The sequence below is a fragment of the Petaurus breviceps genome, unplaced genomic scaffold (genome assembly GCF_028583685.1).
Source record: "Petaurus breviceps papuanus isolate PSGF00001 unplaced genomic scaffold, PetGlider_PUasm1.0 551, whole genome shotgun sequence".
NCBI classification, from domain to species: domain Eukaryota; kingdom Metazoa; phylum Chordata; class Mammalia; order Diprotodontia; family Petauridae; genus Petaurus; species Petaurus breviceps.
In genome coordinates this window covers 27763074-27776536 of record NW_027186372.1, presented here as the reverse complement: position 1 = coordinate 27776536, position 13463 = coordinate 27763074, and positions in this window count along the sequence as shown.

Genomic DNA, 13463 nt, shown 5'->3' with positions numbered 1-13463 from the left:
CAGTAATCTGTCAATCCTTGCAATTAGCATTTCTTTTTTCCTGTCATGTTCTTCTGGGAAAACCTGTGACCTTTAGGTTGTCTCTGTGCAGCCTGTGTTCAAATCTGTATGTTTTGCTTGAAAAGTGAGTATATTTTTTTTTAATGATCTTGGTTTTTTTTGCTTTTCTTCTGTGTTGTCTTTCACTTCTGTATATTTGCATTCCTAATCTAGTGAGTGTTCTCTCTTTTGTTTTGTTGGTGAGGCTGGCCATTATAGATTCAAGTTTTGTTTCCTGTTTTTTTTTCCTTTTCTGTTCATTTTACTCTGCAAGACATATTCTGCTATCATAACTCCCATTTCTCTTTTAAACCACTCAGGAATAGTGTATTGTGGTTCCATTCACTTCTTAAATTCCATAGGGTCCTTAGTCTCTTCAAATGTTAGAGCATTTTCCTTCATTTTGCAATATTTATTCAAAAATTCTGAACTTGTTTACTAGATCTGGAAGCCATATTTCCTTCTGCTGTTACTGTTTACCTATTGATCTATTGCTTTATATTCAAGGTCTTTTAGATTACTTCTTCCTGGAATCTTTAGTACTTTCAGCCTTTTTTTGTGTCCCCTCTTATTTCCCATATCATCCACTTTTGATTCCATCCTTTCTGATTATGACTTTCTTGGAGGCTGGATCTCAGCAACTCAACCTCCTCCCACACCGGGCAATTCATGATTCACCAGCCTAAGTCTCTGCCCCAGCTGACTTTTGGATGGTCAGAACTGGCTTCTCCTGGGTGTTGTGCTCTTCCCTCAGGCTTGGTAGAGGAACTACACAGGTGCCCAATATCTTGTTAATGTGTGAGATGGAAGAGTTCAGAGTCTGAGATCAGAAAAGATCTTTCTTCTTTTTCATGAGAAAGGGCCCTACCCCTGTTGCTGAAATGGCTTCTGCCAGGGAGAGCACAACATATGGAAGCTCTCTGGCTCCTCTTGTCCTGATCCTAATTCCACCCCTAACAACCTGTCCTACCTCACTATTGGCTTGTGAGGCAAGCTCACAATCTTTCTAATTGGTACAAAGAAGTTTCAATTCTTCATTATGTATTTCCTTTCACCAAATTTGGAAGTGCCTAATCAAAATGGACTAGTATGGTTTTCTTTCAAATTACCTCATTTCTGGGAAATCATGAGTTACTTGACAGACTGAACTGGTTTACAAAGTATGGAGAAGAGATAGGAATGTGACTGGGAGTTAAAAGAAATGAAGAAACTTCACTCTGAGTCATCTCTCACATTAGAGTGACCTGTTTCATTCCTATTATTCCTTACCGTAGTTCTCTGTGGCAGCAGTACAGAGCCTATTGGCACCAACAGTTCAGATCCTGACTTCCTGACACTGGAAGACATTATTTCCCTGGTACTGGGGTTGGTGCTTCCCAAATTCAACCCCAATAAGCTTTTGCTCCTCATAGACTGTAGAATGAGATTAGGGTCAGTATACATCAGTTCCAGGGATTGGTTTTGAATTTTCATTCGTTTTTAAATTTTTGTGTTTTGTCACTTTTTGCTTTGTTTGTTTCTTCCTGGGTATCCTAGACCATGGAAACAGTTGAAGATGCTTCATCTTTGGTGTATAATGTTTCTTTTGCTCAGAGTTTGAAAGGCTGTGGGGATCAAAGAAAATGTCTAGTATGCCGTCTTGTTGCTCCTGTGTCCTGGAAGTTTCTGTCCGATTTGGATAGAGGGAAAATGCATCTTTATTTTCATTAACCTTTGGTTTCCTTTGGAATCATTTATATTTTATTTTGCATTTTAAAAACATTTTTCACAGAAGGAGACCACAGGCTTTACCATATTATCAAATGGATTAGACACACACAGACACATAGACACACACAAACACAAATACACACATATGTTAAGAACTGTATCTCTAGATTTTTTTGGTCCTTTAAATGATTTTTAAAATTACTTTGTCTAGGTAGATGAATTTTCCTTTGGTTATTTGATTATTAAAGCATAATAATGTACATTACCTTTATCAGTGTTGACATTTTCATTATATCAGAGTAGCCCAACCATGTACACTGAATATTCCTGCAATTATTTAGGGATTTTTTTATTTCTTTGTGAAACATTGTTTGATTATGCCAATATATTGTATTTTGGTAGATTGATTGGAAGATACTCTGTGCATTTTGTAGTTATTTTGAATGTTGGAAAGTAATTTTTCAGTTGTGTCTGACTCTTTGTGACCCCATTTACGGTTTTCTTGGCAAAGATACTGAAGTGGTTTGCCATTTCCTCCTCCAGCTTATTTTACAGATGAGGAAACTGGGGCAAACAGGGTCACAAACTTGCCCAGGGTCACACAGCTTGTGTCTGAGGCCAGGTATAAACTCAGGAAGATGAGTCTTCCTGACTCCAGGCTCATCATTCTATCCACTGCACCACCTAGTTATACTTCAATTTGAATGGAACTTCCCTTTTTTTAATGCCTCTTGGATTTTGTTACTGCCTTACAGAAAAGAAGTTGATTTTTTTGTGTGGTCCTGTTTTGTAGATGTGCTTTTACTGATGTTATTTTATTAATTAATTTCTTTTCTCATTCCCTAAGATTTTCAAAATAAGATGTAATTTCATCAACAAACAGTGATAATTTTGTCACCTTTTTACCTATCTTTATGCTTTTAAGAGGTTCCCAAAGTGGATGATATAACCTCAAGGGAGATGAGGGGATTGTAAAGATCCAGGGGGGTGGAAGTAGACTTGGGTGCCTTTGGGAGGCATTGAATAAAAATAAGGGGATGGTGGAAGTATAAGGAAAGAACAGAAGATTAAATATTTTTTGTAAAGCCATTTGTACATGTTTCATCATGTTGAGGTCTAGGGGTCTAGGAACCCCAAAATACAAGGGCAAATAACTCAGGTCCTGCCTTGAAAGAATTTGACCCAAGCCTTCTTAGAGTTAGAGACAGAGTTTATTATCACACCAACTGGGGTGGGTAAAATTTTAAGAGTCTGAGCACTTGAATGGAGGCAAGGTGGATCTTTTATACATACAGAAGTCCATGGGATGATTTGTATGTGACCTAGAAGTGATCAAATTGTCTGGGGTGACTGGGAGGTAACAGGAGGAGTCCAGATGGAATTAAGGAATGGCGATCTAGGGTGGGGTCAGGTGCAAACAATGAGGGCCACAATGAAAGAGCAGTTGAAAGGATTAACTGGAAAGGACCAGGTGCCACAGACAAACACCAGGGACATGGGCCACATGAGAAAGTCCAGGGTTTCTAAGGAGTCCATTATTAGCCATAACAGAGTTAAAGTCATAGTGATTATATTATTTTCCAAATAAACACTCAAAATACAAGTTACAATCAAGTGGTCTAGTCCTTCAACAAGCAAATGTTGGCAGGAGAGCATGTTGCCCATTGTAGAGAAGTCCATCATGCATTGGCAGGAATCTGTGTGTGTAGTCATTTGTTTACAATAAGATAGATACTATAGGGTTACATGACACAATATTGCATCATCAGAATTTTAATGCAAGAAAAAAAACAGAAATTTACAATAAATTATTAAATTTAAGATGCATCATTTAAAAAAGAAATTTATATATTTTTTGAAAAGGCACAAATAAAAAAAAAATCTTGAAGGATTAAAGAAAGATTTCCAGGGGTGCTGGGTAATTTTTTTTTTAATGAGGTAATAGGTCAAATAAGTTTAGGAACTTCCATTCTAAACCTCAGTCTATTTGGAAGATATAACAAATATTTTAGTTCTAATTCAGCAGTAGTTTGTTTAGTCTTAATTTTTCCATTGTGTTTTTCTTTAATGTTTTCTTAGCTATGAGAGAACAGTATTAAATTCTCCTTTTAGTATTTTGTTCTTATCTATGTATTTTGCAATTCATTTAATTTTTCCTTATGAATTTAGATGCTGTCATTTTAAAATGTTCAATATTGATATGGATTCATTACTATGGTTTCTTTAGACAAAATATGATTCCCTTATTTTTATCTATTATTTAATAGTGTTATTGCAACTGATGCTTTCTTTGGATTCACTTGAGAAATAGAACATTTTTCTTTTAAAAATATTTCATGTAAGGAACAAATCTCGGAGCCTTGTTTTCTCATTCATTCTGTCACTTTCTTTCATTTTATTGGAATGTCTGATACATTAACATCTAAAGTGATGAGTTAGGTTTTTATTTTCTTCCATTTGTTTCTCTAGTCATATTTTTCTTACATTTACTTTACTTCCTCCATATGTGATCACTACTTATTACCTATTATTGATTTTGTTTAAATTTTGATGCAACACTTTTTTCCATAATTTTTCTTCTCTCTCTCTTTTATTGTACCCCCATCCCAATTCCTATTTGTTATCCCTTTGTTTTTACATATTTGTTTTGTGTTTACATGATATTTTACATGAATTATGGATTTTTTTGTATTTCTAGTATTTAATTTGTTGCCTATTTCTCCCTCTTTTCTCTTCTTTTCCCTCTGTCAGTTAAGTGAATAGTTCAAAGCCTACAACATCTCCTATCTTCTGACTTCATAATTTTTATTTTTCTGTACCTTTTAAAAAACAAGTTTGCTTTTCTCTTTTCATTAACACCCTTTATTTTCTATTCTGTCTATTCTGAAATATAATGCTTTGATTCAAGGTCTATATCCACATTTATTTCTTAAATCACTTTTTTTTTTGTTCCTCATGGGCTCAAAATTTGTCAATTACCAAGTTTGAACTTTGCTCTCTAAACAATTTCTATTGTATTATGTTTAGAGATCTTGTCTCATTATTCTATCAGTTTATCAGGAAAGCAATATGGATTGAAGCAAGTGCCCCATGGTAGAAATTACATTGTGACTCAAATGCTACAGTTCAGTTCTAGCCCCACTGTCCCCATGATTTTTCTCTTTCTCACTGACAGTGCCATCTCATGTTTGGGTCCATCTACTCATCCCCACCCTCTGTGTGCTAGATGCCATTGACATATTTTTGTTGTTATTATCCAGTAGATTGCATATTGAGACATAACTTTGTTCAGAGAACATGGTGTCCCAGTGGTCCAACTCCCTCTAGTTTGAATTCATTATAAGTTTTTTTATCTTTTATCAAAGGCATATCCCTTTTCTCCATTGAGAATATTCTTCAGTAGAAAGCTCTCCCTACTGTTTATTCTTTAACTTTATTTAGAGCTAGAGAATAGAATGATTATTTATAAATAATACAAAATCATCCCTTTTATTTTTTTTTATCTAATATCATTTTTTTCCCTTCAAAGGACAGACCTAGGTAGATATCCTTTTGTCTTTTCAATGACTTTTCTAGTATATATACACATTGATGAAAGGGTAGAGAACCTTAATGGACAGAGATGCCGATAACTCATTTTGAATATATTCCAAATAATGAATGTGAATAGTCCAAAGATTATTGTTAATGCCAAAGGAGAGTTGCAAAATATTGTGGGAAAATTATTAATTTTTTCCCCCAAAATGACAGTGTAAATATACAAATAAATCTAGTTCATTGTGAATTTGCCATTTACCCTGGTTAAGGAAAATTAGGCCCTAGGATGTTAGAGCTGTAAAAACCTTAAAACGGAGAATGTCAGAGTTGGAAAGGACCTTAAAGTTCATCTAGTTCAGTTCTTTCATTTAACATGTGAGAACTGCGTGTCCAGAGAATTCTCCTCACTTGAATTTTCCTGCCTAAGTATGGTTTTGTTATGGTTTTTTATATAAAGTTTTCCTGTAGCTTTTTCTTTCTGGATGGGGACTGGGGTGTGCGTGTGTGTGTGTGTGTGTGTGTGTGTGTGTGTGCGTGTGTGTGTTATTTTTTGGTTTGTTTTTGTTTTTTCAGGAGAATGTAAGCACTTTGAGGGACCTGTTTTGGTTTCATGTAGATCTCATTATTGCTTTCCATAGCACCTTGCCTATTGATACACACTTAATAAATGTTTATGTCATATCCAATGAAAAAAAACTTCCTATGACCTATAAGTAGACCCTTTTAGGAGGGCTACCATGTCCTTTTGCTTTTCTCATGTGAGCTGTAGATACATTGCTATAGCTTCTTTTCTTTGTGGCATTTTAAATCTAATTGAGATTGTCACCCACCAGCACCTATAACTTCCACACCACTGGAATCTGATTCCCCAGTTCAGTGTTGTTTTGAAAATTGTCAAATGGAGGTTGAAAGGGAAATTAGCTTTTCTTTTTTTCCCCTGAAGTATTCTTTGGGTAGAAGCACAGGAATTTTAATTTACATTCAGTAATTGGATGCATGTACTTTAGATAAACATGATCATATATATGAGAATGAGTTCTTCTTAGGAAACTAGGAGAAACAGATGATGAAGACATCCAATTCAGTCACTTAAAGGTGAAGGGGGTCAGGTTTTTTTCTGCCTGATGTGGTACCCAACAGCCATGTATATTGGTTTATACAAAGGCACTGGGCTGCTTTTTTAGAATCATTCCCATATCATAATCTGTGGAGCAGCTAGCCAGGCACTACTAGGTTGAAGCCACTGAGACTGGTAACCTTCACCACATCTTGCTCTTTACCTAGCTTCAAGGATTGTACTGAATTCATGACTGTCATTGCCCCTTCATTATGCAGTAGGGGAGCTAGGCTCCGTGGCACTCCAATTCTATGCTCCTACCCTCACCTCAGATTTCTGAGGAATAATTCTCTTCTAGGCTCCAGTCTAAGGTGTCTGTGCCAGCTTGAGAAGCTAGTATGCAAACCTCTGGGAAAATGGCATCAGGGCTCCTCATTATTTTACATTCTACCTCCAACAAGTAAAGTCCTGTTGATGCTAATTCGGCTCTTTTCTTTCCAGTATATTCTCTCCCTTTATGGGTGACTCTTTTCCTCTCCACTGACCTGCCTCTGCTCCTTCTTTTTCTGGTGTTTCTGCCACAACACTCCCAGGAGCTTATATTCTGTTGCTTGGATGTCCAGGAATAGGGGAAGGCAGCAGCTACCTTTCTAAACTGCCTAAGGTACCAAAGGAAAGAAGATACAAAAAGGAAGCGGCACTCTCTCTGACTGTGTTGTCTTGGTTAGTCATGCACCTCATAGACCCTGAGCAGAGAAAAGAGATTTCTACCACTGACCATCCAGAGCACAGTGAGTCATCTTTACCCTTCCAGAAAAGAGAGAAACCTAAGGGATGAGGATTTCCTCTTTAGTATATCCACAGAGATCTGACTTTGGAGTGAATTACAAAAGGTTTTCATGGTAGAAAGGAAGAATTCCGACATTGGTGCCCACCCTAAAGTCAAGGAGAAGGGGTGAAAGAGGATGAAAGATGGTAATACCTTCTTTTGTAACCACAAGGTGGTGCTGGATAGAATCATTCAAGGTTAGAACTAAAGCAAACAATCTAGAGACCATCTGGTCAATAGTAAGATAGAAATTACCTGTCTTACCAGAGGAGGAAACTGAGGAAACTGCTCCAAGAATAGAAATGACCTATTTAGTTACGCAGATTTTTGATGACAAGAGTTCAGGTTACACAGACCCTTAATAAATGCCCCTATCCTGCTACCCCAGATTCCACAGATTTTCTATGCAAAGTGAATCTTGGTATAATCGGGTACTAGCAAGTAGGGAAGACATAGATGATTTCCCTGATGTCATTTGAAGCAGGCAGATAGATGGTCAAGCAAGATTTCTTTATAAAATACATTAGGAGACCACATTCTACCTAGGACAAAACAAGGGTAAACCTGTCTAATGCTGCTGGACCCACACCCATTCCCAGGCTCTAGGTAGAGTATATGGATACGCACAATGGAGGAGGAAGAGCTGGATATCAGAGAACTATAAAAGAGAAAAAAACTAGCTGTAACACAAAGAAGAGGTAGCTGACAATCACTGATAGATATAGTTCTAGACTCAGCAAACTTCTCTTGGATAGTCCAGAAATCTGAGAAGTCCAGATGCAATAACCAGTAAGAATGCCTCCGTACTGGCTCTTCCTAGTACTTACCACCACATGGTCAGGGCCACTGTCTTTGAGCAACAGAGCAAACCCATAGCATTGCACAGAGCAGGACAGCATAGTATAGCACAAATATTCTCACTCTGTCTGTAATGTCAGCATCTAGAAGACTGACCCCAGTTTTCCCAATTCTATATCCAGTAAAATTTTCCTTATACCATATTTTTAAGCTGTGAAAGTACACAAATGTTTAGTTTTCTAAAATTTTCATTGTTGTCTTTTTCATATCACCTACATCCCATTTCCTCAATTCCAACCCAGTAAGCCATCCCTTATAGTAAAGAATAAAAAAGAGAAAATAAAAACAGTTCAGACATACTAACCAACACATCAATCAAGAACAGAATTTATATGCAGAATTCCATACCCATATTTTCCTCTCTGCAACAGAAAAAGGGAGCTGATTGCTCAATGGATAGAGCACTAGGCCTGGCATCAGGAAGGCCTGAGTTCAAATCCAGCCTCAGACACTTACTAGCTGTGAGATCCTAGGCAAGTCAATTAACCAGTTTGCCTTAAATCTACTGGAGAAGGAAATGGCAAACCACTCAAGTATTTTTGCCAAGAAAACCCCCTACACAGTATGGTCCACAAGGTCACAAAGAGCAGACATGAACTAAGAAAAAGGCAAAGGAGGAAGAAGGTGTGTTCTCATATTTTTGGGGGAGAACTTATTTGGTCATATAATACTCAATTCCATTAGTTTTATTATCATTCCTTTCATCTATATATTAGTAGGCATTATGTATCTTATATTCATTGGTCTGCTTGCTTTATTTTGCATCAGTTCATATAATTCTATTCATTATATCTTAAAGTATCATTATATTCCTTTTATATTCACATACCACAACTTGTTCAGTCATTCTTCCTTTGGTGGCATTGTCTTTGTTTTGAGTGTTTTGCTACTGTACAAGGGCTGCTATCGATATCTTAGTTTACATAGGAATTGTCTTTTTTACATTTGATTTCCTTTTTTACAGGCCTGGTCATATGTTTGCGGTAATGGGTCCTTTCTTTTTGTTAGAAATGTGTGTTGACAGATCTAATTTGTTAACAGGCACATACTGTTATTAGTCACGCTGTATGTTTTAGTTAAGTCTTCTGCTTGAGTCACATTTTTGTTTCTGTTTAGTTTATCATTCTCAATTGTTTCTATGTTATTTGCAAGGAAATCTGTAGAGGGTATTGTGTATGGAGAGTATAGAAAATGTAGCATATGCTGAGATTTGGAGAGCAACTAGCTCTAGAGGAAGAGTGACAAAAAGAACATTAGACTTGGAATAAGAAGACCTGAGATGAGTTCCAACTTTGCTACTTATTAACTTACATGATCTTGGCCATGTTATTTTACTATCAGGGCCTCAGTTTCCCAACTTGCAAAATGAAGTAGATGTCCTCTAAGATCCCTTCACTTGTGACATTATATAATTCTGCAGTTCTGCCAGGGGTAAGTAATTCTCAGATTGATAGTTTAAGGATAAAAATGACACCATGTTTGTTCCTTTCTTTTGTTCAATTTCTTCACACTTCCAAACCAATTATTCAAGGCCCACCACCACTTCTGGGCAGCAGCATTGAAATCCTGAAACTCATTATGGCAGGTTGAAAATAGGAGACAACAGCTGTCAGAGACAAAATTTGATTCTTCAAAAGGAAAAAAAAAACCCACCATGCAGACAAAAGACTCTTATGAGCTGTACCATTGACTGAATTCAATATCTTTAAAACTAAAGGTTTTGAACAGCTCTGAGATAACATTGATGTCTCCTAATCTATTCTGTGCAAAGACATATCTGTTTCTTTTCCTGAAAATGCAGACACATGGAATTCAATAGTATCACCTGCACAGTTGATGCTAAGCAGAGGTAAAATCTTTGATAATAGCATATAAAATAATGGAAAAGGGGACACATTTATAAGGAATGAAGCCTAAATCACTGTTTAATTTAGTTACATTAACTGGAAGTCAAATCAAATCAACAAGCATTTATTAAGCACCTACTACATGCCACACCTTGTGCTAAACACTAAGAATTCAAAGAAAGACAAAAAAAAAATTGTCTCCTCTCAAATAGCTTACAGTCTAATTTAGGAGGCAACATGTAAACATCTTTGTACTGGATTCATGTGTGTAAAGTATAACTCCCCTCAAAAGTACGTTAAGTTCTATCATTTTTGCCTAGTTTTAACATCATAGCATCATTTCATCTTCTGCCTCCATATTGAATTTTATCTGAGCCATCCAAGTCTGGGAATTGTATATTTCTTCCTAGAAACTTCTAGATTTGAGTATATTAAATGAGCTCTTTCTGAACACTTTCAGCAGACACTTGTTTCTGTCAATTTATTTTTTAGGTCAGGCTAAATATGTTTCCTTGTAGTATGACCTCTGTGAAAGTAAATGAACAGATCAACATATACTTTAACTCAGAATTATGGAGTCAGAGTTATAGGTCATGTAGTCTAACCCATGTCTGAACAAGAATTCTTCTATGGCATAAACTATGAGTAGTCAACTTGTGTTTGCTTAAGGATCTCTACTGAGGGATAACTCACTGCCTAATGAAACAGCCCATTCCACATTGGACAGTGTTAGGAAGTTTTCACCTCTTTCAAACTGCATACAATTCTCTTGGTTCTCCTCTATGAAGCCAAGCTTAAAAATTTTTATAAAGGTGGCCTAGCCATACCAGATCTTAATCTGTATTATAAAGCAGCACTCATCAAAACTACTTGGTACTGGCTGAGGAATAGAATAGTGGATCAGTGGAATAGATTAAGTACACAAGACACAGCAGTCAATGACTATAGTAATCTACTGTTTGATTAACCCAAAGACCCCAATTTCTGGGATAAGAACTCATTACTTGACAAAAACTGCTGGGAAAACTGGAAAATAGTATGGAAGAAACTGGGTATAGATCAGTATATTGCAGTGTAAACCAAAATCAAGTCTAAATGGGTGCATGATCTAGGTATAAATGCTGATACTATAAGCAATCTGGGAGAGCAAGGAATAGTTTACCTGTCAGATTTATGGACAAGGGAAGGTTTTATGACCAAGCAAGAGTTAGAGAGCATATGTAATGCAAAATTGATCATTTTGATTACATTAAATTGAAAAGTTTTTGTACAAAAAAAGTCAATGTAACCAAGATTAGGAGGAAAGTGGGAAATTGGAAAATAATTTTTACAACCAGTGTTTCTGATAAAGGCCTCGTTTCTAAAATATACAGAGAATTGAGTCAAATCTATAAGAATACAAGTCATTCCCCAATTGATAAATGGTCAAAGAATATGAACAGGCAGTTTTCAGAGGAAGAAATTAAAGTTATCTATAAGCATAAGAAAAAATGCTCTAAATCAGTATTGATTAGAGAAATGCAAATCAAAACATCTCTGAGGTACTACATCTCACCTGTCAGATTGACTAACATGACAAAACAGGAAAATGGTAAATGCTAGAGAGGATGTGGAAAAATTGGAACACTAATGTGTTGTTGGTAGAGTTGTGAATTGATCCAACCATTCCAGAGAGCAATCTGGAATTATGCCCAAAGGGCTATAAAAAAGGGCATACCCTGGGACAGCTAGGTGACACAGTGAATAGAGCACCAGCCCTGGAGTCAGGAGGACCTCAGTTCAAATCCAGACTCAGACACTTTACACTTACTAGCCATATGACCTTGGGCAAGTCACTTAACCCCAATTACCTTGTCCTCCCCTCTCCAAAAAACAAAACAAAAAAAAAAGTGCATACCCTCTAACCCAGCAATACCAATTCTATGGCTGTGTCCCAAAGAAATCACTGATGTGGGAAAGGGACCCGTATATACAAAAATATTAAAGCAGCTCTATTTGTGGTGGCAAAAAATTGGAAATCAAGGGGATGCCCATCAATTGCGGAATGACTAAACAATTTGTGGTATATGAATGTAATGGAATACTATTGTGGTATAAAAAATGAGGAACAGATGGACTTCATAATAACTTGGAATGACTTATATAAACTGATGCTGAGTGAGGAGAGCAGAACCAGGAGGTTTGAACACAATTACAGACACTTTGTATCTGTGATGACTAACTGATAGACTGGGCTCCTCTCAGCAATACAAGGTTAGAAGACAACTGCAAAAGACCCATGGTGGCAAGGGATATCCACATCCAGAGAAAGAATTACAGAGTCTGCAGATGGAAGCAAACTATTTGTTCTGTTTCCTTTGTGTTTTGTTTTGTTGTGTCGATTCTTTCTCATTGTTCAGCCTGTTGGTTATAATCTTTCTTTATAACATGGCTAACATTCAATGAGAAGGTATTTGTAGAACCTATATTTGATTACATGCCGCTATGGGAGGGAAGGGGGAGGAGATTGAGCGGGAGAAAATTTGAAACTTAAGGGATTGTGGAAATGAATGTTGTAAACTAAAAGTAAATAAATATATTTAAAAAATATATTAGCTTACTTTCTCATTTCTATAAAATCTTTAGAATAATCAACACATGTTGACATACTTGAAAATATAAGGAAGTAACTAACAATTTATAAGCAATATTCTAAAGCCAACCACATCTTTATGGTCACACAATTAATTTAAAAATATAGAGAATGAGGTCCCATTATAGATAATGTATGTTGGTTATATATATATATATATATATATATATATATAAAAGATCCAAATCAGAGAAAACATAGCCTTAAAAATTCTCTTCCAAAATTGTGCCTTCCATTCATATATTAAGATTCTTTAAGTTTCCTTAATACATGAAACTACAGCAATAGCTTTGTACAATGATCCTTTGTTTATAAAGCAAGGATGTGTATGCTCACCACTATTATCTAAGATGTCCTGCACATAGTCTAAATGGAATAGAGATTTTTCTATAGATGGTGTAGTTCTCCAGATGTCTCTATTTTCAAACGACATAGTGCTGATTGTGTTGAGCTTTACAGTAACACAAAGTCTCCTTACATAACTATTCATGAGGACTCAAGAGAAATTGCTCATATAAAAAAAATTAAGGATATCACTGTTTCAGACTATAATGTGCAGTTTGATAAGCAGCCTATTGAGTTAGTCCATCAGGAACTACTAAAATGGACAAAGAGCTATGCCTAATATGAAATAAAAGGAAACGAGCAGTCTGCATTGCATTTAACAAATTTTACAGAGCTTTTCTGAGCTGCTCATTGATACAGAAATCTAACTTATAATATTATTCAAGTGCGCTGGTAAATGTTTAACAATTGACTCTGTGAGGAAAAAAATGCAAACTTTTAAGTTGAATCTACATCATCAACATTTTCTTCATCACCTTTTTAAGTATGAGAAATCAACATATCAATTGCTTAAGTCCTGATTTGTAGCATTTTTAAATTTTTGAGGTATAAATGCTCTCACAGACAAATTAATGATCAGCTTTCACATGCTTGTGTGAAATTACTCTA